Source organism: Staurois parvus, unplaced genomic scaffold (assembly GCF_062004578.1).
Source record: "Staurois parvus isolate SC_StPar_1 unplaced genomic scaffold, SC_StPar_1.0 ptg000827l, whole genome shotgun sequence".
Taxonomy (NCBI): domain Eukaryota; kingdom Metazoa; phylum Chordata; class Amphibia; order Anura; family Ranidae; genus Staurois; species Staurois parvus.
The window spans coordinates 6,791,758-6,816,391 of record NW_028318623.1 but is presented as its reverse complement, the minus strand read 5'-3'; the positions used below and the strand labels follow the sequence as shown (position 1 = coordinate 6,816,391).

The following is a 24,634-nucleotide window of genomic DNA, read 5'->3' as shown; positions in this document are numbered from 1 at the left end:
CATTTTCTATTGACAGGGGTGCTTATGATGATCAGCTTTTATGCAAAGCGGAGTTCCACTCACACTGTTAAAAAATAAAGGTCAGCAGCTACAAAAACTGTAGCTGCTGACTTTTAAAAAACATTCACTTACCTGTCCCTCGGTCCCGAGGTGTGTCCCCCCGCAGCCCGTTTCACTGGCCGTACTGTATTCCAGTGTGGGCACCCGGCTGTGATAGCTTGTGGCTTCACAGCCGGGTACCCACTGCACATGCGCGAGTAGCACTGCACTTCATGAATGGTCCTGTAGTCTTCTGGGACCTGTCACATGTCCCAAAAGACTACAGGGAGGGAGGGAGGACACCTTCCACTTCCGATCGCCTAGGCTATCGGACCGGAAGTGGGAGCGGGTACCTGTCAAATTCGGGTACCCGTTCCCACCCCGCAAAGTTGCCAATGGGGAGCAGGGGAGCAGTCCTTAAAGCAGAACTTCCCCTTTTGGGTGGAGTTCTGCTTTAACCACTTCAAGTCCGGACACTTTCACCCCCTTCCTGCCCAGGCCAATTTTCAGCTTTCAGCGCTACCACACTTTGAATGACAATTGTGCGGTCATGCAACGCTGTACCCATATGCATTTTTTAGCATTTTTTTGAGACAGATAAAACTTTATTTTGGTGGTATTTATTCACCACTGGGATTTTTATTTTTTGCTATAAAAATGAAAGTCCAAACATTTAGAAAAAAAAAGTGTTTTTCTTATAAAATGTTGCAAATAAATAATCTTTCTTCAAAAAACTTGACCAAAATGTATTCAACTATCTTTTTAGTAAAACATAATAACCCAAATTAGTTCATAACCAAAAATTATAATTTTTTAAAAATTTTTCTTTTACATTTTTCTTTTATTTTTTTATATTATTATTTATGTTTTTTTTTTTTTTTTAAATATACTGTCACCCTAGCAGTACAGTGTCACCATAGTGACACTGTAATACTTGTGGGGGGTGATGAAGATTTTTTATTTTTTTTTTACACTGATTGCCTTTATACCCATAAAGGCTGTAAAGGGAATCATTTCTCCTTCTCTCTAGCTGCATTCTTGCAGCCATGGAGAAATACTTGGAGAGCTGTGATTGGTCATAGCTTATCACACGGTACAAGGCTGTTGTGAATAGCCTTGTACCATGTGACCTCTGTGATCATTCACAGATTTCACTAGTATTCATGTGATCACTGATTGGCCAATCATTAATCACATGATCGAGACCTCACACAGAGGTCCCGTACAGCGATCGGTGTCACATGCCTGATGAAGGGGTCCTGCGAGACTCCAAAACGTTGCCTTGCAGTAACTATGTGATTGTTCATAAAAAACTTTTGGACCATATTGGTGATTCTCGGTGTGCTGGTGACATTCTCCCGTGTTACTGGCTAAGATCACCAGGTTAAAACAGAGGGGGAAAAAGCCTAAAGAAAGAAAACTAATGCAGCCACCACATCTAATCATTAGTAAGATGCAATATATTACATTGATTGTTCATAAAAACTTTTGGACCCATATCGGTGATCCTCGATGTGCTAGCGACATTCTCCCGTGTTACTGGCCAAGATCACCAGGTTAAAACAGAGGGGGAAAAAGCCTAAAAAAAGAAAACTAATGCAGCCACCACATCTAGTGATTAGTAAGCTGCAATATATTACATTTTTAGTTTTGGGTTCAATTCCTATTTTAGCTAGGATTCAAAGAATGTTTTCTTTCCTCCAAACTAATGCTTAACCACTTCAACCCCATAGGACATACCCATACCTGTGCCGGAAGGCATCATCCCAGTATCAAAAGTTTCAGTCGGCGATGGGCTTGTAGGTAGAAGTGATCCAAGCAGCTATACAGTCGCTCAATCACTTTTATAATAATAAAGCATACCTGTAGGTAAAATGAATGCATTGTTTAGGAGATATTCCCTGTTTTTGTCAGCCGGTGCATGCGCTCTAAAGGTACAGTATACTATTGCCATTCCTTAAGAGCACTGTGCCATGGCATGGCATGCCCAAAAGTGACGTCATCGTGTCTTGGCCAGTCAGACAGCCAAAGCTTGTGAACCTGGAAGGAAGACCAGGGGAAGATGGAAGCCCTGTCAGCATATTATAGCATTGCCTTGCTGTGGATTTTTTTCTTTATTTTAATCTGAGTTTATTACTGCTTTAGGCCCCTTTCAGATGGGTGGACCCAGCAGCAGATGGATCTCTCCACTGATCCTCCCTGAGCAAGTGGATGACAGGTCTGTGTCCGCTCCCATGCCACAGACACAGCCTGCTGTTTTCTATGGGTCTGTTCATTTCCACCTGACTGTCATTCGATACGCCAAACGGATGGGGAGCATCCTCATCCGTCTGTTTTTGGAGTACAGGATGTGATCGGATGCTGGCGGGTGTCAGCGGATTTGTCCGCTGACACCTGCCGGTCCATAGAGGTCTATGGATGGTCCGATTGGGGTCCACCCGCAAATCTGACAAGCAGACCCAATCGGACCATCAATGTGAAAGGGGCCTTAAAGTGTTTTCCTAAAAATTTGCATTTTTAAAATAGCTGCACAAATATTATGCAACATAGAAAATTACAACAACCACTAATTTATTTTCCAGGGCTTCTGCTTTCAAAAATATATAATGTTTGAGGGTTCTAAGTAATTTTCTTGCATTAAAATAAAAAATGCTGATTTTTACATGTATGTAATGTGTTTGAATTGAACCGGGGGTCACATTTCAAAATCTGCTTCAATATTGATATCTGAATTACCCTCTTCTTTTATATGTAGTGAAGCCTGGTGGTGAGATGTCCGCACAAGACTACTCAACTTTTACTATCTTCTGTCGTGGCCAACAGGAGCTGCAGAAGCAATAGAAGTGATAACTATACACACTATATTGCCAAACTTATTGGGCCAGCCCTCCAAACATTGGATTCAGGTGTTCCAATCCCCTCCATGGCACTTACCTGACTGCATTGTGCCAAGTGTAAAGTTTGGTGGAGGGGGATTATGGTGTGGGGTTGTTTTTCAGGGGTTGGACTTGGCCCTTTAGTTCCAGTGAAGGGAACTCTTAAGGCGTCAGCATACTAAGACATTTTGGACAATTTCAAGCTCCCAACATTGTGGGAAGAGTTTGGGGATGGCCCCTTCCTGTTCCAACATGACTGCGCACCAGTGCACAAAGCAAGGTCCATAAAGACATGGAGGAGCCAGTTTGGGGTGGAGGAACTTGACTGGCCTGCATAGAGTCCTGACCTCAACCAGATAGAACACCTTTGGGGTGAATTAGAGCGGAGACTGTGAGCCAGGCCTTCTCATCCGACATCAGTGCCTGACCTCACAAATGTGCTTCTGGAAGAATGGTCAAACCTTCCCATAGACACCCTCCTAAACCTTGTGGACGGCCTTCCCAGAAGAGTTGAAGCTGTTATAGCTGTCAACTCAGTATTGAACCCTACGGACTAAGACTGGGATACCATTAAAGTTCATGTGCGTGTAAGGGCCGGCTGACCAATACGTTGGGCAATATAGTGTATAACAGTTGGGTGAGCTGCATGGGTATATTATAACCACAGGTGAAGCAGGCACAATCCACTAGGTTCCACTATGTACACACTTATGTACTGTTGCCTTTGGAGAAAATTTTTATACAGCATTTAACAGAGTGCACCATGTTCCTGGAACATATTTTATGTATACTGTAAATATATACATATATATATATATATATATATATATATATGTATATATAGGAAATGTGTACAGCACTTGCTGAGGATATCATTAGTGCCAACAGCCAGAGACTCAATCTGTTAAAGATAGTCCAAAATGGTTTGCAGCACACATTAAAGTTTTATTTTTTTTATTCCAAAATGACAGAACATATTGGCAAATGTTTTGAGTAATACGCCTTTATCAGCTAATTTTCTTTAATGAGCTATTTAGCCTGCCAAAGATTTCGTAATTTTGTGCAGGAAGTCCCAAGACGTACACCACATACACGTACACCATCTTTTTCTGTAGTTAACCAATTGCACTTTATCACCTCCATGCCCTAGCTTGAGAATGGACAGTGAAGGAGCAGAAAGCCCACCAGTGAGGTAATTTCTCTGCTCTTTCCTTATGTCAGCATATGAGCACAGCAATAAAGGCTGATTGGCTTAGTGTACTGCTCCTCCCTCTTCCAGACTGAGTTTAGCTGTACATGTGATTTATAAGAGACCAATAGCAAGACAGATTCAGGTACATGTATACATAGTATTTAAAAATAAATATCATGAATTATTAATGAATACATATCTGCATTACATTGTGTTTTTATATTTCAGCTATATATCTTTAACAGTCATATTTTGTAGCATAGCTGAGAACTTACCACTGAGGTACTCTAGAGATGACAATCAAACATATATGCGGCCAAGTGGGCCGCGTTTTGCACGGGCACAAGAGCCCATTCATTTGAATGGACTCCCATGCCCGTGATACGCAGGGAAGTAGTCCCTGCACTTCTTTGGAAAATGCAGCCCGCACGGGAACCTCAGTTCCCAGTACGGTTGCGTTTTCCAGTGCGGGCGGCGTGCCATTAGAACCAGGGGCGGACTGACAACTCATGGGACCCCCGGGCAATAGGGGATCATGAGGCCCCTGTGTCCTTGCCCAAACTCAAAAAAACCTATTAAAAAGGTACCAGGGGCATCTCATGGGGCCCCCTACTGACCCCGGGCCCTTGGGCAGTGCCCGAGTTTCTAAATGGTCAGTCCGCCCCTGATTAGAACTAATGGCACCCGCCTGCGGGTCCGCATTTCTTTTTGTGGGTGGTGCGGCTGCACGGATTTTCGTGCGGATCCACAGCGGCACCACTCGCACAGATGTGAACCTAGGGTCTGTGCCCCCCTATAAATGACTTAGCGTTTAGGCTCCATTGACACTTGTGCAACTTGTCATGCGTCTTTGGACACATAAAGTTACATGACAAATGGCAGCCCATGTATTTCAATTGAAGCCATTCAAATCTACGCAACCTAAAGTCGAAGCAACTTTAAAAATGTTCTTGCACTACTTTGATTAGACTTTTATGTGACTTGAGTGCCATAGACTCTCAAGTAAACTCTCAAAAGTCGCATCTTAAAGCGCAGTTCCAGTGAAAATAAAAAAAAAATAAAAGTCAACTATTAAACTGTAGCTGCTGACTTTTAAAAAACAGACACTTACCTGTCCCTCGTTCCCGCAGTTTCCCCCCTGCAGCACGTTTCACCGGCCGCCTTGTGTTGCCTGCGCCGGCATCTTCAATGTGGGCACCCGGCTGTGACACCTTGCGGCTTCATAGCCGGGTGCCTACTGCACATGTGCGAGTAGCGCTGCGCTTTGTGAATGGTCCCGTAGTCTTCTAGGACCTGTCATGTGTCCAGCGGTGATTTAGGTTTTGTGCTGCTCTAGGCAACACAAAAATTGCCCCCCCTTCCCCCCACAGAGAGAGACTGACATTGGCGAACAACACCCAAGCTCCCTACTCGAGAGAGCCTTCCACCACCACTACCCCCCATACACCAGCCACCATCCCCCCATGGTGAGAGAGAGAAAGACACTAACCTTCCTTCACAGCTCTGGACATCCCCAGGAATGAGAGTCGGGCTGTGCATACACCGTCATGAAACCCGCAGCCTCTCTTGGAACCCACCAGGTCCCCATGCCACGTGTGTCCCTTCTTCCATCCCTGCTTCCAAGGGGCAGTGCTGCCCCCCTGAAAAATGCCACCCTAGGCAAATGCCTTGTTTGCCTTGTGGTAAATACACCCCTGCATGTGTCCCAGAAGACTATGGGAAGGGAGGGGGAGAACAACTTCCACTTCCAATTGCCTTAGGTGATTGCAGCGGAAGTGGGAGCGGGTACCTGTCAATTTCGGGTACCAGCTCCCCAAACGTGCCAATCCTTAACGGGATCGGGGGGGCCATTCCTTAAAGCAGAAATTCCCCTTTTGGGAGGAGCTCCACTTTAATTTTATCAATGCAACAGTTGTATAACAGTCATAGCCAAAGTCAACAGCCAAAATTGCATCAAAGTCGCAATGGAAATTGCACGACTTTGGAGTTGTGAATGGAACCTAACCAGTAACACTACCTAAAACTGGAATGTATTAGAACAGATTGTATTAAAGCGGTAATAAACCCAAAACCAAACATGTCATATATTGCAGCTTACCAATCATTAGATGTGGTGGCTGCATTAGTTTTCTGTTTATGGTCTTTTTCCCCCCTTCTTTTCACCTTGTGATCTGGCCAGTAACACACCTCCTGTATTAGTGAGACACAACGCCAGAGGAAAGAGCACAGGAGGCACAGCAGACAGCAGCATTGTCAGTGTGGAGGGGAGGATAGTGTTAAGTGTATTAGCAGATTTAGATATACTAACAAACTGAAGCCAAACTCCAGCTCTCACTACAGCAAACTGTTTTTGCTTTTTTTTTGGATAAAGGTTTCGCATAAATGAATAAAAGCTGATCATTTTAATCACCCTACCAGTGCTAAGTGGTTTGTCTCATCAATGTAAAGCACTACATTCTGCTGGAGAGCTTGGGTTTTTGAAGAACAGACTTTCTGGCTGGATCACCAGATGAAAATAGAAGAAAGAAAGGCTAAAAAAGGAAAATGAATGCAGCCATCACATCTAAGAATTGGTAAGCTGCAATATAATAAATGTTTGCTTTTGGGTTTAATACTGCTTTAAAGGAATGTTTTCTAGTAAGTGAGCAGCTTTGCAATCATACTGCCATGCAGTTACGCTGCGATCCGTTTTTCTTCTTCCTTTGCATTAAAAAAAAAGAGGACAAAAAATGTGTGACCATGCATTCCTTTGGGATTCTTTACACTGATCAGCTGTAGGTCCGCTGCATTTTTTTAAAATCCACCTTGCTACATTTTTGGTGCGGTAAAAAAAAAGCACCAGTGTTGTGTTTTTGGTGCGGTTTTTGAGTTACACGTCCTGTAAAAAACACACTGCAAATGCTGAAAAACACATGTGCGTTTTTGCCATGGATCAGTGTAAAAGTTACTGTATATTCTTTGCTATATACTCACACAGCTGTCTCTGGATGATACACTGTGTATAATCAATTCATCTGTTAGCTGTAAAAATCAGATGTCTCTGCGGTGTGTCGGCTTCTACCGTCATATGATTTCATTTCAGATTTAACCATCTCCTTTCTACGTTGTAAAAACCTTATAAATACATCTGTCATCTGATCATATTATCCGATTCTGTGAAGAATCATTTGATCAGATCGCTATGTGTATGTGTCCAATCCTTTTTTGGCCAATCTGATCAACTTATTGCTATGCAAGCGAACTCTATTCAGCATTTCTGATTAAAAAAGAAACATTATCAATAGTTCGTACATCCGATTATATTATCTGATTCTGTGAAGACCATGACTTGTATGGTCACCGTAAGTCCAATTTTGTTTGGCCAATCTGGTCAACTCATTGCTAGCTGCAGGAAACTAAAATATATTACAGTATAGTATTTTATTATAACATTTCTATTTGTTTTATAATAGATCAATATAAACACCACAATAACCAATATACAACAATACCAATGTATCCTCAGCTGATCTGACTGTGGTGGAGACATCGGGTCGCTGTTGTTGGGTTAATGTGCTTAGAATACCTTTAATTATTTTTGTAGGAATCAAAAATATATTACATTATAGTATATTATTATAACGTTTCTATTTGTTTTATAATAGATCAATATGAACACCACAGTAACCAATATACAATACTAATGTACCATCTGCTGATCTGACTGTGGTGGAGATATTGGGTCGTTGGGTTAATGTACTTAGAACACCATCAATTATTTTTGTAGGAATCGAAAATATATTACAGTATAGTACTATTTGTTTTATAATAGATCAATATGAACACTACAGTAAACAATATTCAACAATACCAATGTATCCTCAGCTGATATGACTGTGGTGGAGACATCGGGTCGTTGTTATTGGGTTAATGTGCTTAGAATACATCAATTATTTTTGTAGGAATCAAAAATATATTACAGTATAGAATTTTATTATAACGTTTCTATTTGTTTTATAATAGATCAATATAAACACCACCAATATACAACAATACCAATGTACCATCTGCTGATCTAACAAGGGGCGGACTGACCATTTGGAAACTCGGGCAGTGCCAGAGGGCCCGGGGTCAGTAGGGGGCCCCATGAGATGCCCCTGGTACCTTTTTCATAGGCTTTTCTGAGTTTGGGCAAAGACACAGGCAAGGACACAGGGGCCCCATGATCCCCTATTGCCCGAGGGCCCCATGAGTTGTCAGTCCGCCCCTGGATCTGACTGTGGTGGAGACATCGGGTCGCTGTTATTGGGTTAATGTGCTTAGAACACCATCAATTATTTTTGTAGGAATCGAAAATATATTACAGTATAGTATATTATTATGACATGTTCCTATTTGTTTTATAATAGATCAATATGAACACCACAGTAACCAACATACAATACCAATGTACCATCTGCTGATCTGACTGTGGTGGAGACATTGGGTCGTTGTTGTTGGGTTAATGTGTTTAGAACCCCATCAATTATTTTTGTAGGAATCGAAAATATATTACAGTCTAGTACTATTTGTTTTATAATAGATCAATATGAACACTACAGTAAACAATATTCAACAATACCAATGTATCCTCAGCTGATATGACTGTGGAGGAGACATCGGGTCGCTGTTATTGGGTTAATGTGCTTAGAACACCATCAATTATTTTTGTAGGAATCGAAAATATATTACAGTATAGTATATTACTATGACATGTTCCTATTTGTTTTATAATAGATCAATATGAACACCACAGTAACCAATATACAACAATAATAACGTATCCTCGGCTGATATGACTGCGGTGGAGACAACGGATGGTTGTTGTTGGGTTAATGTGCTTAGAACACCATGTGCTTTGTTTAATATTGAATTACATAAAATTCCTGGACCGTACAGATCAGCCACACAGCTACAGCAAGAACAGGTTTACTAAGTCATGAAAACATGGAGTCTGCTGGAAGGTGAGAAAGATAAGCAATGATTACAGGGCAATACATTGAGCCCCTGCAGACATCAGAAATACAGGCGGTTTGTACTCACGGTGTGCACAGAGTCTGCTGTTGTCTGTGGCTGGGAGCAGCTGTCAGCCTGACCTAAGCTGTGTAGGATCAGCAGAGAAATGAATGGGTGTGGAGAGACCAAGGGATGAAGGATCGGTAGGGTGGAACTACAGCTCATGACGAGGAGCTCGGGAGAGAACAGAGGAAGGCCTGCAGAGAGAATGGAGGGCATAGAAGGGGCAGCTTGGAAGGAAATAGTGAACATGAAATGAAAGATTTAATGGGGGATATACAGAAATGCTGAGCAAAGGCAGTCTGCTTGAAAGCCGATGTCTTTTTAAATCTCCTGTACTGGAGTGTTGTGCTGAGAATCTGGATCAAATCCTTTCCAGTGGCGAAAATTCCCCATCGTTTTAAGGTAGACAGCTGCTGTCACACTGTCTGGCCTGTTGCTAATAGTCATACAGGGGTTTCAGTTTGGAAAAATAATAAACTGTCTAGGTCTGACGGGGCTTATGTCCTCTTCGGTTTGGATCTAATTGGAGTTGACCCTGGGAGTATCCTTGCACTATTGGTCTCCAAACTGCGGCTCAGGGGCCGGATGCGGCTCTTTGCTTGCCTTTATTCGGCCCCTGGGGCAATTTTCCTCCCACTGTCTTCCACAATGAAGCATAATTTTCGCTACTGACATCAACAACTGTGCACTATTCATGCCACTGATACCAATGATGGGGCACTATTCATGCCACTGATACCAATGATGGGGCACTATTCATGCCACTGATACCAATGATGGGGCACTATTCCTCCCACTGATACCCATGATGGGGCACTATTCATGCCACTGATACCAATGATGGGGCACTATTCATGCCACTGATACCAATGATGGGGCACTATTCATGCCACTGATACCAATGATGGGGCACTATTCATGCCACTGATACCCATGATGGGGCACTATTTATGCCACTGATACCAATGATGGGGCACTATTCATGCCACTGATACCAATGATAGAGCCCTATTTCTCACACTAATACCAACAATAGGGCACTATTCTTTCCACTGACACCATGGATGTGACACTATTCCTCCCACTGGTATCAACAATGGGGCACTATTCGTCCCCCTAATACCAAAGATGCATTGTTTACTCCCACTGATGTCAGGACATTTCTACTCCCAATGGCCACAGTCCCGCCCCTCTAAAGTCCAAAGGACAGTAAACTGGCCCTTTGTTAAGAAAGTTTGGAGATCCCTGCTTTATACCATGCCCAGACCCTGACAGGTGCTTCCTAAAAGATTCAGTCTGAGTAGTTGTCAAAATAAAGGATTATGTTCATTAAAGTGGAATTCCATACTAGAATCAACTAAGAGTAAAACTGCTCCCACCCCCCTTCTAACACCTATACCAAAGATCTCCAAACTGTAGCCCACAGCCCAGATGTGGCCCTCTGCTTGCCGTTATCTGGCCCTTGGGGCAATATTCCCCCCACTGACACCAGCGATGGAACACTATTCCTCCCACTGATACAAGGCATTATCCATCCCACTGACACTAATGATGGGACACTCTTCCTTCCACAGATACAATACATTATTCCTCCCACTGACACCAATGATGGGAAACTATTTCTCCCACTGATAGAAGGCATTATTCCTCCCACTGACACCAATGATGGGAAACTATTCCTCCCACTGATACAAGGCATTATTCCTCCCACTGACACCAATGATGGGAAACTATTCCTCCCACTGATACAAGGCATTATTCCTCCCACTGACACCAGTGATGGCACAGTATGCCTTCCACAGACACCAGAGATGGAGAACTAATTCTCCCACTGATGCCAGTTATGGGGCACTATTCCTCCCACTGACACCAATGATGTAATTTTATTATTCCCACTGACCACTGTCTATGGTGTTAGTTACTCCCACCAATAGTACAAACAAATGATAACCACCCCAACGTATAACTGGCCTTTGCAGCAAAGGAGCACATAGGAGGGCAATGCATGTCAAAAAACAAAAATTCCCAGCTCACTTACCAGCCAGCCTGCAACAAACCACATTACCCTGTCTAACAATTCACCTTCAAACAAGGGGTTTAGTTTGCACACATTTGCAAATATATGTGTAAGCTGCAGAGTCCACGTCACAGCACCCCAATAGATCTGCAGTCCTAATGCTATAAATTTTGAGATTCTCCAAAGTTGGAGCACATAAATAATAATGGATAGACTAAGGGCAGGTATGCCTGGAGGGATCCCACCCCTCCTTAACCTCTTGGTGCTGGCCAAACACAAATGTACGGCCTCCCGGCGTCTGAGCCTAGACGCCGAGCTGCCGCACATTTGCGTTCTATTGAAAAAACACATATGTGCTGAGAGCGCGCTCCCTGCGAGCTTCTAGCACACACGTTTGGTATCCGCGGAAAGGTCCCGATATCCTCTTTCGATTGGGACCTTTCCCAATCATTTGACCGCCGTGACAGCGAATCACGGCAGCCACATGACCCTAACACCCCGCCCCACCTCCCGGCTTCTGGTACCCTTAAAGGGCCGGGAGGCGCTGGCGCCAAGGGGTTAAAGGTATAGGAGCACACTGGACCCCCAGCAATAACACAATGGCAGTGAAGGTATCCAGTGCATCCCCTCGCCAATTAACCTCGCTAGAGGTCTGATTATGTCCATATTTCTGTGCTCCAAGCAGTACATTTTTTTGCATGGAAATATGTTGTTTTTTTATTGTAGGCCTGTAATTTTTAGGAATAACTCACTGAAATCTGTCCGAACAAGAGTCTAGTAAACATCCCGGGTATGATAAAACTTGAAACACGAAATCATAAATTATAATTTAATAAATAATCATAAAAATAATAATATAATAATAATAAATTTAATTCAATAATATAATCAAACCAAAAACACTGAAATTTGAATTAGAGCTCCAAGTTTGCACATCGCTGAGCTCAGTCGCAAAATCGTTTTCAGTGTCTGATGAGGAATTTCCCCCACGATTATCACTCAATTCTGCAAGTGGTTCTGATTTACTATCACTGTTCTCTAGCCGGTCTAAAACCGCTTTTGACCTAAAGGGACGCTTTTTGGACGCCATGGATGTTTCTCAGTTTCCAGGCAGAAAGAACGGTAAAATGCAGGCAGGGCGCAGGACAAAGCACTCGGGACAAAATGTATGTGAAATGGTTTGATACAGTAATGTTATACTATGTGATTTTAGTGGATTTAGTGAATGTCACTTTTTTAATTTTCAAATTTCCCGCCGGTTCCGTCCCCTGCGAGCGTCGGGTCGTACGGGGGACAGAACCGGCGGGAAATTTGAAAATTAAAAAAGTTTAACCAGATGACAGATGCCGGCATCCGCCGGATTACATTGCCGGGGACACTGCAGGAGGAACATCGCGGGAGCGCAGGACAAGGTAAGTGAAGAACAGATCCCAGAGCAACGCTGCAGTGTATTCCCGAGTGTAGCTCGGGGTTACCGCTTGTGGTACTGAAACTTTACCCCGAGCTACACTCAGGAATACCACCAGGGGGTTTAACCAACGGTACAAACAAAACTACACTGGCCACAGTCCGACTTCCCTAAAGTTTGAAAGGCAGTAAACTATCCCTTTGTTTTGAAATTTTGGAGATCCCTGACCTATACTAACTACCCTGTGAAGGAAGATGCATATGCTAACCTTGCTTAGGGTGCTCCAGTCTGTTATGACATCGGCTCCCAATGGGTGGCTTCAGAGGAGAGGAGGGACCCATAAAGCAGTACCCATACCATATCAGAAATAACCTTTTCTTCTATATATTGTAAAACAAAAACCAGAATGCTGTACATTGAAGTCCACTATTCTAAGTAGGTATATTCTAAATATTCTTTAGGTGTGCAGTGAAGATTTCTGTCATATGAGCCATACAACATCGACAGTTCTGAAGCTGCTGCCAACTGGAGACTTTTATGAGCCAACCTTGGCCTGTAACCCTAGTACCTCTGTTACTAAACTAAGCAGCAAGTCACTGAGGAAGTTGACATTGAAGTGCTGGGTGTAGGGGCCAAAATGCATGGTTTCCTATGCAGGCAAAAGAAGAGGTTCACTTTAGCCCAAATCCCCCAGCACCATATACTTTCTTATACTTCCCTGCTGTTCCATTTAGAAACTTGGAGAGTTACCTAGTTACATGGTTTGATCTTGTTGATTGGCCCATCACTGTCACATGGGGCTAGAAAAGCAGTCACACTCAGCCGTTTATAAGCTCCGAATAGAAAGATATCTTTTTTTTTTATATAATTGGAGAGCAACACTTTATTCAACCATCAGCATAATAAATTGAAATTTTATACTGCTAAGTGAAGTTGATTTTTTACTTTGTTCCCTTATAAAAAGATAGAGAGAGCAGTTTATTAAGTAAATTCAGTACAAAGGTAGTACAAAATGCAGTAACCCATCGTGGCCGGGAAGTAGTGATGGGCCGAACACCCCCCCCCCCCCCCGTATGGTTCACGGTCGAACATTCAAACCATTGAAAGTTTGACCGCGAACTTAATGCAAGTCTATGGGACTTGAACTCAATTCAAAAGTGCCCATTTTGAAGGCTTATATGCAAGTTATTGGCCATAAAAGGGGTATGGGGACTCGGTTACTGCCCTGAGGGACATGAATCAGAGAAAAAAAAGGGGCAGTCGTTTTTCATTGTTTAAAGTAAACAAAAAAAATCTGTAGATATCATGCCTGGGGGGGTCCCCTTAAACTACCTGCAAAATTGCACGTCTGTACAATGTATACAACCTGCTGCAACAGGACTGACTTTTTTTTTAAAGTGACAAAAAAACAGCGTGGGGTCCCCACAAATCTATACCGGCCCCTTTAGGTCTGGTAGAAAAGTTAGGAGGGACCCCACAGTAATTTTTTTTTTGTGTGGGGTTCCCCCTAAGAGCCCTACCAGACCCTTTGGGCCAGGTAGAACTTTTATGGGAACTCCACCTCCCAAAAATGAGGGAAAATAGTGCATGGAGTTCCCCCTAAAAGCCAAACCAAGCCCTTTAGGCCCCACCCCAAAAAATGGGGGGGAAAGCGTGGGGTCCCCACTAAAATTCCTACCAGACCCTTGATCTGAGCACAGGCATGGCAGGCCAGGAAAGGGAAGGATGAGCTAGCATCCCCCCTCAAACCGTACCAGGCCACATGCCCTCAACATGGGGGGCTTTGGGGTAGAGGGGCTTCATCCCCCCCAAAGCGCCTTGTCCCCATGTTAATAGGGACAAGGGCCTCTTCCCCACAACCCTGGGCTGTGGTTGTGGGTGTCTGAAAGAAATAACTTATCTGAATCTGAAGGCCCGCTTTAACAAGGGGGCCCCAAGATCCCGATCCCTCTCCTTTTGAATGACTCCTACCCATTTACCAAAAAAGTGTAAAATGTCAATAAAAACACAACAGTTTTTGACAAGTCCTTTATTTTTAAAAAAAATGGTTCCATTGTTGTAATCCATCATCAATCACGGCGTCTAGTGTTGTCACGACGATGCTGACTCGGCGAACTAAAAAAAAAACCTGATGCCTGCTGACCCGTCTGCACCCGCCACGCACTCGCCACTATCTGATATTTGCGAGTCAGATGTAAACAATTGGGTGGAGCCAGCAGTGACGTCACCGCTAGCCCCACCCAATTGTGCTATGGTTGGCCAAAGCATTGCACCTGATCATAATTCCCATCCTGATCACCCCCCCCCAAATATTCCTCTCACCATCACATACACCTTGGGTTTACCAATCCCCCCAGATTTCACCAGTCCTGCAGCTCCTCTAGATGGCATCAATGTTGGGCATCCCTAGCTGTGTATCGGGCAGTCAGGAGAAGATCTCTACTAGCACCACAAGTGGTGGCGGCAGCTGCAGCAAATACCAGGGAGCCTCCTCCACCCCGCATATCTGGGCGCATGCTGCCATCTCTGATCTTGTCTGACAGTGGGACCCCGCCCCCTCCCTGAATGCACCTTGGATCTGCCCATCGCTCCTTCCTCCTCTGCATCCTTGGATCCGTTCTGACAGCGGGGTGAGCTCACCACCCCACTGAGTCTCAGTAAGCAGCTTACTAAACAGCAGGCAAACTAAAACTTCCATGCTGTACCTTCTCCTACTAGGAAATTTTAGCTTGCCTGCTGGAGGGACAAGTAGTTTAAAAATCCAAATCCCTAGCATGTGGCTGCAGCTCTGGATTTTAATGCCACCCCTCCCCCCCCCTTTCCTAGCCTAGCACCCCAAGGCAACTGCCTAGGTTGCCTTATGGTACCAATGGCCCTGCCAATTGGCCTAACATCTACCTGTGTGCAGGATACATAGCACCACCAGAGTCCCCATACTTCAGATCAGAAACCCTTGAAATTTTTAAAAACAGCTGCCCACGTCCAGTTTCTTGGACAGTTTCTCATCTATGGAGATCTCAATGCCAGAACAGGAAGAGAAGAGAGCTATGAAACCGCTGATAGTAACACACTGTACATTGGGATCTGCAAATTACTGTTCTAAGTCATTACAAACCAGGTGCAGACTGACCATTTGGAAACTCGGGCATTGGCCGAGGGCCTGGGGTCAGTAGAGGGCCCCATGAGATGCCCCTGGTACCTTTTTTCATAGACTTTTTTAAGTTTGGTAAAGGATACAGGGGCCCCATGATCCCCTATTGCCCGGGGGCCCCATGAGTTGTCAGTCCGCCCCTGTTACAAACACAAAGAAACACCTATGGCAATACAAGTAACAAGAGTCTATGGCACTACATACTCAACGGCAGCACTAAGGGAGACTCTTTGGGAAGATAAACATCAAGTTCCCATATGGAGGTAGTGTGGTAGATTATTTCATCACAGATATGAACTCGCACACATCAGTGCCTTTAACAGTTTCTCCACAAACACAGATGTCAGACCAAAGCAATTGCTAGATATTAAATTTCCAAACAACCCATCTTCAAAACATGTTAAAACGAGTCTTTTCAACATTGTTTAAATGGTCCAAACCGCCTACCATAAAATACAGAGACAATTAACAGAGTTGACATTTAGGTTCCATGTACACGGGACACTTCTGAACGGTGGAAACTGACTGCTGGAAAACGTAGGTTACAAAACGTCTGTTTAGCCGCGTTTGCATACTGCGTTTATGTTTAGAAGCGTTTTTTTTTAAAGATAACCTCAGGAGACCTTCCAAAATGCCCAGAATGTACTGAAAAATAGTAAAAAATTAACTATGTCAGACCAGGGGCGGACTGACAACTCATGGGGCCCCCGGGCAGTAGGGGATCATGGGGCCCCCGGGCAGTAGGGAATCATGGGGCCCCCGGGCAGTAGGGAATCATGGGGCCCCTGTGTCCTTGCCCAAACTCAAAAAAGCCTATGAAAAAAAGGTACCAGGGGCATCTCATGGGGCCCCCTACTGACCCCAGGCCCTCGGGCAGTGCCCGAGTTTCCAAATGGTCAGTCCGCCCCTGTGTCAGACATTTTGAGAGAATAGAGAGAGCAGAAGCAGAGAGAGCAGTATGTGTTGAGATTAGCTGTCGCTTTTTTTTTTTTTTTTTTTGTGGTGTTTGGATGTGTTCCAGCTCATTTCTGTGCAGTAATTATTGCAGCAGTGTCTAACATATTTTCTTTCATGCGAAACCCCAAAGTATGGTGTACTGGGTCCATTTGAGTACCAGGAAAACGCTTTGCATGCATTTTTCATGATGAAAAAAAGGCTCTGGACAGCATCTGGAAATGGAAGAGTTAAAACACATTTTCCAAATGCAAGCCATGTTTACAACCGTTTGAAACACTGATAAAATCTACTCCTGAACACAAGTTTTCTGCATTCAAAACAACAACTAAATTCAACTGCCTGTAAACAACTGTAAACAACGATGTGTACATGGACACAAAGGAAAACATTACGGAGAGTTCAGGGGCTGCTGAAAAAAATGCAGAAAAGCTCCTGAACGTCAGTTTATCAGCTGCACTGTACATGAACCCTAAAGGACAACTTGAAATCTTCCAAAACTACATATAAGAAAAAAGCCCACAAGGTGTGAAACACAACACAGGACAAAAAACATGCTGCTTTAGTGTGAACCATCCATTGGCCAAATTAGATGAAGGTGTGCGCACAGCTCCTCTGTAGGACTACAAATAGGGAAGACGTCCGGAATCCGCTGCACTCTTCAATCTGTATTATGAAAGTAAAATTAGCTTTACAGAGAGTATCAGGGACATCAAAGGTTAACGCGTTTCACCCTAAAAACTAGCGCTGATTCATAACCACCAGATACCAGTAAAACTGAACACCATATATACCTGTGTATATTCATGGAAACACCCTCACCTAAAGCCCAAAGGCTCCTCCCAGCCACAATAGCATGATATCTATAAAGGCAGGGCAGAACCACTTTTACACAGCACCAGACCATGATCCAAATTCTTCAAAATAAATGTCTATATAATTCCCTCTTCCACAACTACAAACTCTAAAGAAACATGCATAATTTGTGTGTGTGTATATATGTATGTATGTATGTGTGTGTGTGTGTGTGTGTGTGTGTGTGTGTGTATATATATATATACACACACAGTGGGGATCGAAAGTTTGGGCACCCCCCGCTAAACATTTGTATTAATGTGCATAAAGAAGCCAAGGAAAGATGGAAAAATCTCCAAAAGTCATCAAATTACAAATTAGACATTCTTATAATATGTCAACAAAAGTTAGATTTTATTTCCATCATTTACACTTTCAAAATAACAGAAAACAAAAAAATGGCGTCTGCAAAAGTTTGGGCACCCTGCAGAGTTAATATCTTGTACTGCCCCCTTTGGCAAGTATCACAGCTTGTAAACGCTTTTTGTAGCCAGCCAAGAGTCTTTCAATTCTTGTTTGAGGTATCTTTGCCCATTCTTCCTTACAAAAGTCTTCCAGTTCTTTGAGATTTCTGGGCTGTCTGTCACGCACTGCTCTTTTAAGGTCTATCCATAGATTTTCAATTATGTTGAGGTCAGGAGATTGTGAAGGCCATGGCAAAACCTTCAGTTTACGCCTCTTGATGTAATCCCCCGTGGATTTTGAGGTGTGTTTAGGATCATTATCCATTTGTAGAAGCCATCCTCTCTTTAACTTCAGCTTTTTCACAGATGGCATCAAGTTACCATCCAAAATTTGCTGAAATTTTATTGAATCCATTTTTCCTTCTACTCGTGAGATGTTCCCTGTGCCAATGGCTGCAACACAACCCCAAAGCATGATTGTTCCAACCCCATGCTTAGCAGTTGGACAGAGGTTCTTTTCATTAAACTCTGTGCCCCTTCTCCAAACGTACCTTTGCTCATTCCGGCCAAAAAGTTCAATTTTAACTTCATCGGTTCACAGAACTTGTTTCCAAAATGCATCAGGCTTGTCTATATGTTCATTTGCAAAGTTCAAACGATGATTTTTGTGGTGAGGACGTAGAAGAGGTTTTCTTCTGATGACTCTTCCATGAAGACCATATTTGTACAAGTATCTCTTGATAGTAAAATAGTGTACCACAACTCCAGTGTCTGCCAGATCTTTCTGGAGGGATCGTGCAGTCAAACGTGGGTTTTGAATCGTTTTTCTCACAATCCTGCGAGCTGTTCTGTCTGATATTTTTCTTGGTCTTCCAGATCTTGATTTAACTTCCACTGTTCCTGATGACTGCCATTTCTTAATTGCATTCCGAACAGAGGATATTGACATCTGAAAACGCTTTGCTATCTTCTTATAGCCTTCTCCAGCTTTGTGAGCGTCAACTATTTTCAGTTTCAGTTTTCTAGACAACTGCTTAGAAGAACCCATGGTGCTGATTGTTGGGGCAAGGTCAGATGAGTCTGGGCACTTAAAACCTTTGAGATTGACATCACCTGGTCTTCCCAGACAATGATTGAGAACAATCCATGACACTGGCAGGTTTCAGCTTTGCAAAGGGGGCAGTGCATGCTATAAATTCTGCAGGGTGCCCAAACTTTTGCAGACGCCATTTTTTTGTTTTCTGTTATTTTGAAAGTGTAAATGATGGAAATAAAATCTAACTTTTGTTGACATATTATAAGAATGTCTAATCTGTAATTTGATGCCTTTTGGAGATTTTTCCATCTTTCCTTGGCTTCTTTATCCACATTAATACACATTTTTAGCTGGGGTGCCCAAACTTTCGATCCCCTCTGTATATGTGTGTATATATATATATATATATATATATATATATATATTGTGGGGTTAGCTCAGGTGGGGGATCACCTTCCCTGGGAAAAAGGTAGACCGCACGGCAGGCTTTCTTAAAATCTGACTGGGTGTCAGCTTTATTTACAGGTTTGCAAAAATGTCAAAACAAACAAAACAGTAAAATAAACCCTTGCCATCCAGGCACTAACTAAACATGAAACTTTCCTCTCTCAGAGGTGAAGGGCTTCTCCCTGTCACCCAAAACAAAACAAACGCAAACCTTTTCTTGTAGGTATAGTACACACACAGCTCTCTCAGAATAGCTCTCAAGAGTCCCAGGCCACGAGCGACTCCTTGCTCCAGCCCTGCCCTTTTTATCTCACCTGTTGGTGGTCATCAGTGGAGCCCAAACTCTGGTCCGGACACACCTGCTTAACTGTGGCCCCGAAAACCCGGAGTGGACTCCACCTAAACTGTCAGGTATGAGCGTATGCGATGTGACACATAGCGTCCATCTATCACCTCGCCGTTCATACTGTCACATATCCCCCCCATCTGCTCAAGCCCCTGCGGCTGAGCAACTGTCCCAACCAGGCAATGGACCCGGGAAAGGGCATCTACATTACTTTGCAGTTTCCCCGCTCTGTGTTCCACTGTGAATTTGAACACTTGTAGCGCGAGAAACCACCTTGTCACTCGACTGTTTTTCTCCTTATTATCACACATCCATTTGAGCGGGGCATGATCAGTAACCAACTTGAACTGTCTTCCTAACAGGTAATATTTCAGGGCCTCCAAGGCCCATTTGATGGCCAAACCTTCCTTCTCCACAATGGCATAGTTTCTCTCATGTTTGTTGAGCTTTCTACTTAAGAAGACCACAGGGTGCTCCTCCCCATCTCTGATTTGGGACAGTACCGCACCTATTCCCACGTCAGAGGCATCAGTCTGTACCACAAACTCTGTTGTGAAATCTGGAGTCACAAGCACAGGTTGAGCACAGAGAGCTTGTTTCAGCCTTTGAAATGCGGTCTCCGCCTCGGGATTCCACTTAATCATGACCGACCCCCTACCTTTCGTCAGATCTGTCAGTGGGGCTGCAATGGTGGCAAAATTGGGGATAAACCGCCTGTAGTATCCTGTGATCCCAAGAAATGCCCGGACTTGCTTTTTATTTACAGGTTGGGGCCACTTTTGAATTGCCTCAATTTTATTGATCTGAGGCCTAATGAGACCTCGACCAATGATGTAGCCAAGATATTTGGCCTCCTCTAAGCCTATGGCACACTTTTTGGGGTTGGCGGTAAGACCTGCTTCCCTCAGCGAATCCACTACCGCTTGCAAGCAGAACAAATGAGACTCCCAGTCTGGACTGTGGATGACGACATCGTCCAAATAGGCAGCTGCATATTGGCAATGTGGTCTTAGCGTTTTGTCCATCATTCGTTGGAATGATGCCGGAGCACCATGTAAACCAAACGGCATCCGCTTATACTGAAAGGACCCCTCGGGGGTAGAGAATGCCGTCTTTTCTTTTGCAGCTTCCGTTAAAGGAATCTGCCAATAAGCTTTGGTTAAATCTAAGGTGGTTATGTACCAAGCCGTTCCCAACCTGTCAATGAGCTCATCCACCCGAGGCATCGAGTACGCATCAAACTTAGACACACTGTTCAGTTTCCTGAAATCATTACAGAAACAAATTGTTCCATCTGGTTTTGGGACCAACACTATGGGACTCGACCACTCACTCTGAGATTCCTCAATCACTCCCAACTCCAACATGTCCTTTATTTCCTTTGCCACCGCTTCCCTCCTGGCCTCGGGTATTCTATAGGGCTTTACATTTACGCGGACCCCTGGCTGGGTAACTATGTCATGCTGTATGACCGTGGTCAGTCCAGGTAGGTGAGAGAAGAAATCTCCATTTTTCCTCACAAACTCCTTAACATCATTTTGTTGGGCGACTGACAAGGTTTCAGTTATAGGTACCTGAGGGGCCACGTCCTTTTGGGGGCTTGGTACTGCCAACAAACTTTCCCTGTCTTTCCAAGGTTTTAAGAGATTAACATGATAGATTTGTTCGGGTTTCCTTTTCCCTGGCTGGTAAACTTTATAATTTACTTCCCCCACTTTCTCCCTAATTTCAAAGGGACCTTGCCACTTTGCGAGGAATTTACTTTCCACGGTGGGGACTAGCACCAGCACTCTATCCCCAGGGTTGAAGGTACGGATCCTGGCACCCCGGTTATAAACCCTTCTCTGGACCTCCTGGGCTTGCTCCATGTGTTCCCGAACAAGTGGCATGACAGCTGCGATTCTATCCTGCATCTGTGAGATATGCTCAATGACACTTCTATAGGGCGTGGACTCTGTCTCCCAGGTTTCTTTTGCAACATCCAGCAATCCCCTGGGATGTCTACCATACAGTAATTCAAAAGGTGAATATCCGGTAGATGCCTGAGGTACTTCCCGTATAGCAAACATGAGATATGGTAGCAAAAAATCCCAATTTCTCCGATCTTTGTCCACCACCTTTTTTAACATATTCTTAAGGGTCTTGTTAAACCTTTCCACAAGCCCATCGGTTTGGGGGTGGTAGACCGAGGTACGGAGATGGGAGATTTTGAACAATTTGCATAACTCTTTCATAACTCTAGACATAAATGGCGTGCCCTGATCCGTTAATATCTCCTTTGGAATACCTACACGACTAAACACCCGGACAAGCTCTTTGGCGATATTTTTACCGGAGGTATTACGCAAGGGGATGGCTTCAGGATACCGGGTGGCATAGTCCAGTATCACTAGTATGTGCTGATGGCCCTGGGCAGACTTTACTACTGGACCTACTAGGTCCATGCCCACTCTTTCAAACGGTACTTCAATTATGGGCAGAGGTACTAGCGGACTGCGAAAATGGGGTGAGGGCACAGAATATTGACATTCCGGGCATGACTCACAATGTGCTTTGACGTCTCCATGTAAGCCTGGCCAAAAGAATCTCTGGGTTATTCTCTCCTTTGTTTTCTCTACACCCAGGTGTCCACCCATTATATGCCCATGGGCTAAATCCAGTACCATCCGGCGAAAGGGTTTGGGGACCAGTAACTGTTCTACCACCTCCTCCCCTTGCTTTACCACTTGGTATAGCAAGTTATTTTTGAGAGCCATGTAGGGAAAAGACACCCCTACATCATTTTCAACAGGTTCCCCATCAACCATTTTAATATTTTCTCTGGCTCTATTAAGAGTGGAATCTTTCAGCTGTTCTGTACAGAAATCCTCCTTTCTGACCTCCAGGTCAGGCACGACATTCTGTCCACTCCCACTAGAACCCGAGATAATTTCTTGTTCCATATCCTCAATGTCTGGGGTTGGATCCAACTCCTCCTGCTCCCCAGCCATTACAGAGAAAGGGAAAAGGTCTAAACCTTCCTTGGACACACCCACAGTTTCCCCTTCCACCTTGCCGTCAAAGGGGTCAGGAGTTAGTTCAGGAGTTTTCAGTGTTTCCCCAGCAGGGGGAGCTCGGTCCTCCTGACTCCCCTCCTTATCCCATAACTTCCAGAAATGGGGAAAATCTCTCCCCAATATGGCTTCATGAAGCAGGGAGGGCACCACCCCCACAGAATGTGTCACAGGGCCCCAGGGAGTATCAATCTCCACTATAGCAGTCTGGTAATTACGTGTATCACCATGAATACAAATAACCCCAATCGTGCTAGGGTGTAAGCTTGCAGGGTTTACCAAATCACTTTTAACTAAGGTCACCACACTACCCGAGTCTAGCAGAGCAGTTACTGGCTTTTTATCAATGGCAATCACACACATTTGTTTTTCCATGCGTTTCTGACATGCTGAAGTACATACTACCTGTGCAAAAAGAGACATGCGTTTTCCTAAATAAGCATTTTCACATTGCATAGGTTCATCATTTAAAGGACAGTTTGCAGCAATATGACCTAACGCATGACAACGATAACATATTATATGTTCAGTACCTAAACCTCTAAACGGCTTTGGGGACCTTCCTGACCTATTGGGCCAGTCTCTAGGTCCTAAGCCTACAGTCTCATTATCTGACACAATAGTCTTATCATTTTTTTCTGAGCCTTTCGCCCATGGAACAGTCTTACCGGATCCTCTGGATAGTTTTCCACCCCTAGTGACCTTGGGGTACGGCCCAGGTGAATGAAAAAAGTCCTCAGCGGCTGCATATCTCTCCACCAGGTCCACCAGCTCGTTTGCAGATTTAGGGTCTCCACGGCCGACCCACTTCCTCAAAGGGGCAGGGAGTGCACGCAAATATTGGTCCATGACCACACGCTCCATAATCTGAGGGCCTGACAATACCTCTGGCTGGAGCCACATTTTGGAGAGATGTATCAAATCGAACATCTGAGACCTGGGTGGTTTGTCAGCCCTGTAATGCCACTGATGCACCCGCTGAGCCCGGACTGCAATGGTGACGCCCAGGCGTGCAAGGACCTCAGCCTTCAGGTTCTCATAGTCCTGGGCATCCCCTGGTTCCAGGTCATAATAGGCCTTTTGGGATTCACCTGTCAAAAATGGTGCAAGCAGTCCTGCCCATTGCTCCTTTTTCCATCTTTCCCGAACAGCAACCCTCTCAAAAGTTGTGAGGTAGGCCTCCACATCATCCGCAGGTGTCATTTTCTGCAAAACATAGCTGGCCCGCGCCATTTTCTGCTCCCCTGGCAGCGGATCTGCAGACTCCTTCTTTAATTCTAACAGGTGTTGGGCCACCTGCTTAAGGAGCTCTCGGTCTGCTTGTTGGGCTTCAGGTTGTGCCTGTTGGGCCTCCGCAAACTGGCGATTTGTCTCCCGTTGTACTGCATTGGCCTGCAGTAAGGCTCTTATTATTTCCTCCATCTTCCCACTTGCTCAGGAAGTTGCCCGCATCCTCCACCATATGTGGGGTTAGCTCAGGTGGGGGATCACCTTCCCTGGGAAAAAGGTAGACCGCACGGCAGGCTTTCTTAAAATCTGACTGGGTGTCAGCTTTATTTACAGGTTTGCAAAAATGTCAAAACAAACAAAACAGTAAAATAAACCCTTGCCATCCAGGCACTAACTAAACATGAAACTTTCCTCTCTCAGAGGTGAAGGGCTTCTCCCTGTCACCCAAAACAAAACAAACGCAAACCTTTTCTTGTAGGTATAGTACACACACAGCTCTCTCAGAATAGCTCTCAAGAGTCCCAGGCCACGAGCGACTCCTTGCTCCAGCCCTGCCCTTTTTATCTCACCTGTTGGTGGTCATCAGTGG

The 24,634-nt window shown here is 44.3% G+C and overlaps 1 protein-coding gene and 1 long non-coding RNA gene across 3 annotated transcripts in view; one reads left to right on the top strand and one right to left on the bottom strand.

Annotated features, from left to right (window-relative positions):
- LOC149443890 (cell adhesion molecule CEACAM8-like) overlaps positions 1 to 9,339 on the bottom strand; it is a 67,317-nt gene extending 57,978 nt beyond the window's left edge. The window contains exon 1 of one of the 2 annotated variants that reach the window (XM_089655218.1): positions 9,169 to 9,339. The gene's annotated coding sequence lies outside the window, so the exon portion shown is untranslated. The remainder of the gene's footprint in view (positions 1 to 9,168) is intronic. The other variant, XM_089655217.1, reaches the window with a different exon arrangement.
- LOC149443889 (uncharacterized) overlaps positions 9,016 to 24,634 on the top strand; it is a 38,992-nt gene continuing 23,373 nt past the window's right edge. The window contains exon 1 of the long non-coding RNA XR_016306606.1: positions 9,016 to 9,089. This is a non-coding gene — a long non-coding RNA (uncharacterized LOC149443889). The remainder of the gene's footprint in view (positions 9,090 to 24,634) is intronic.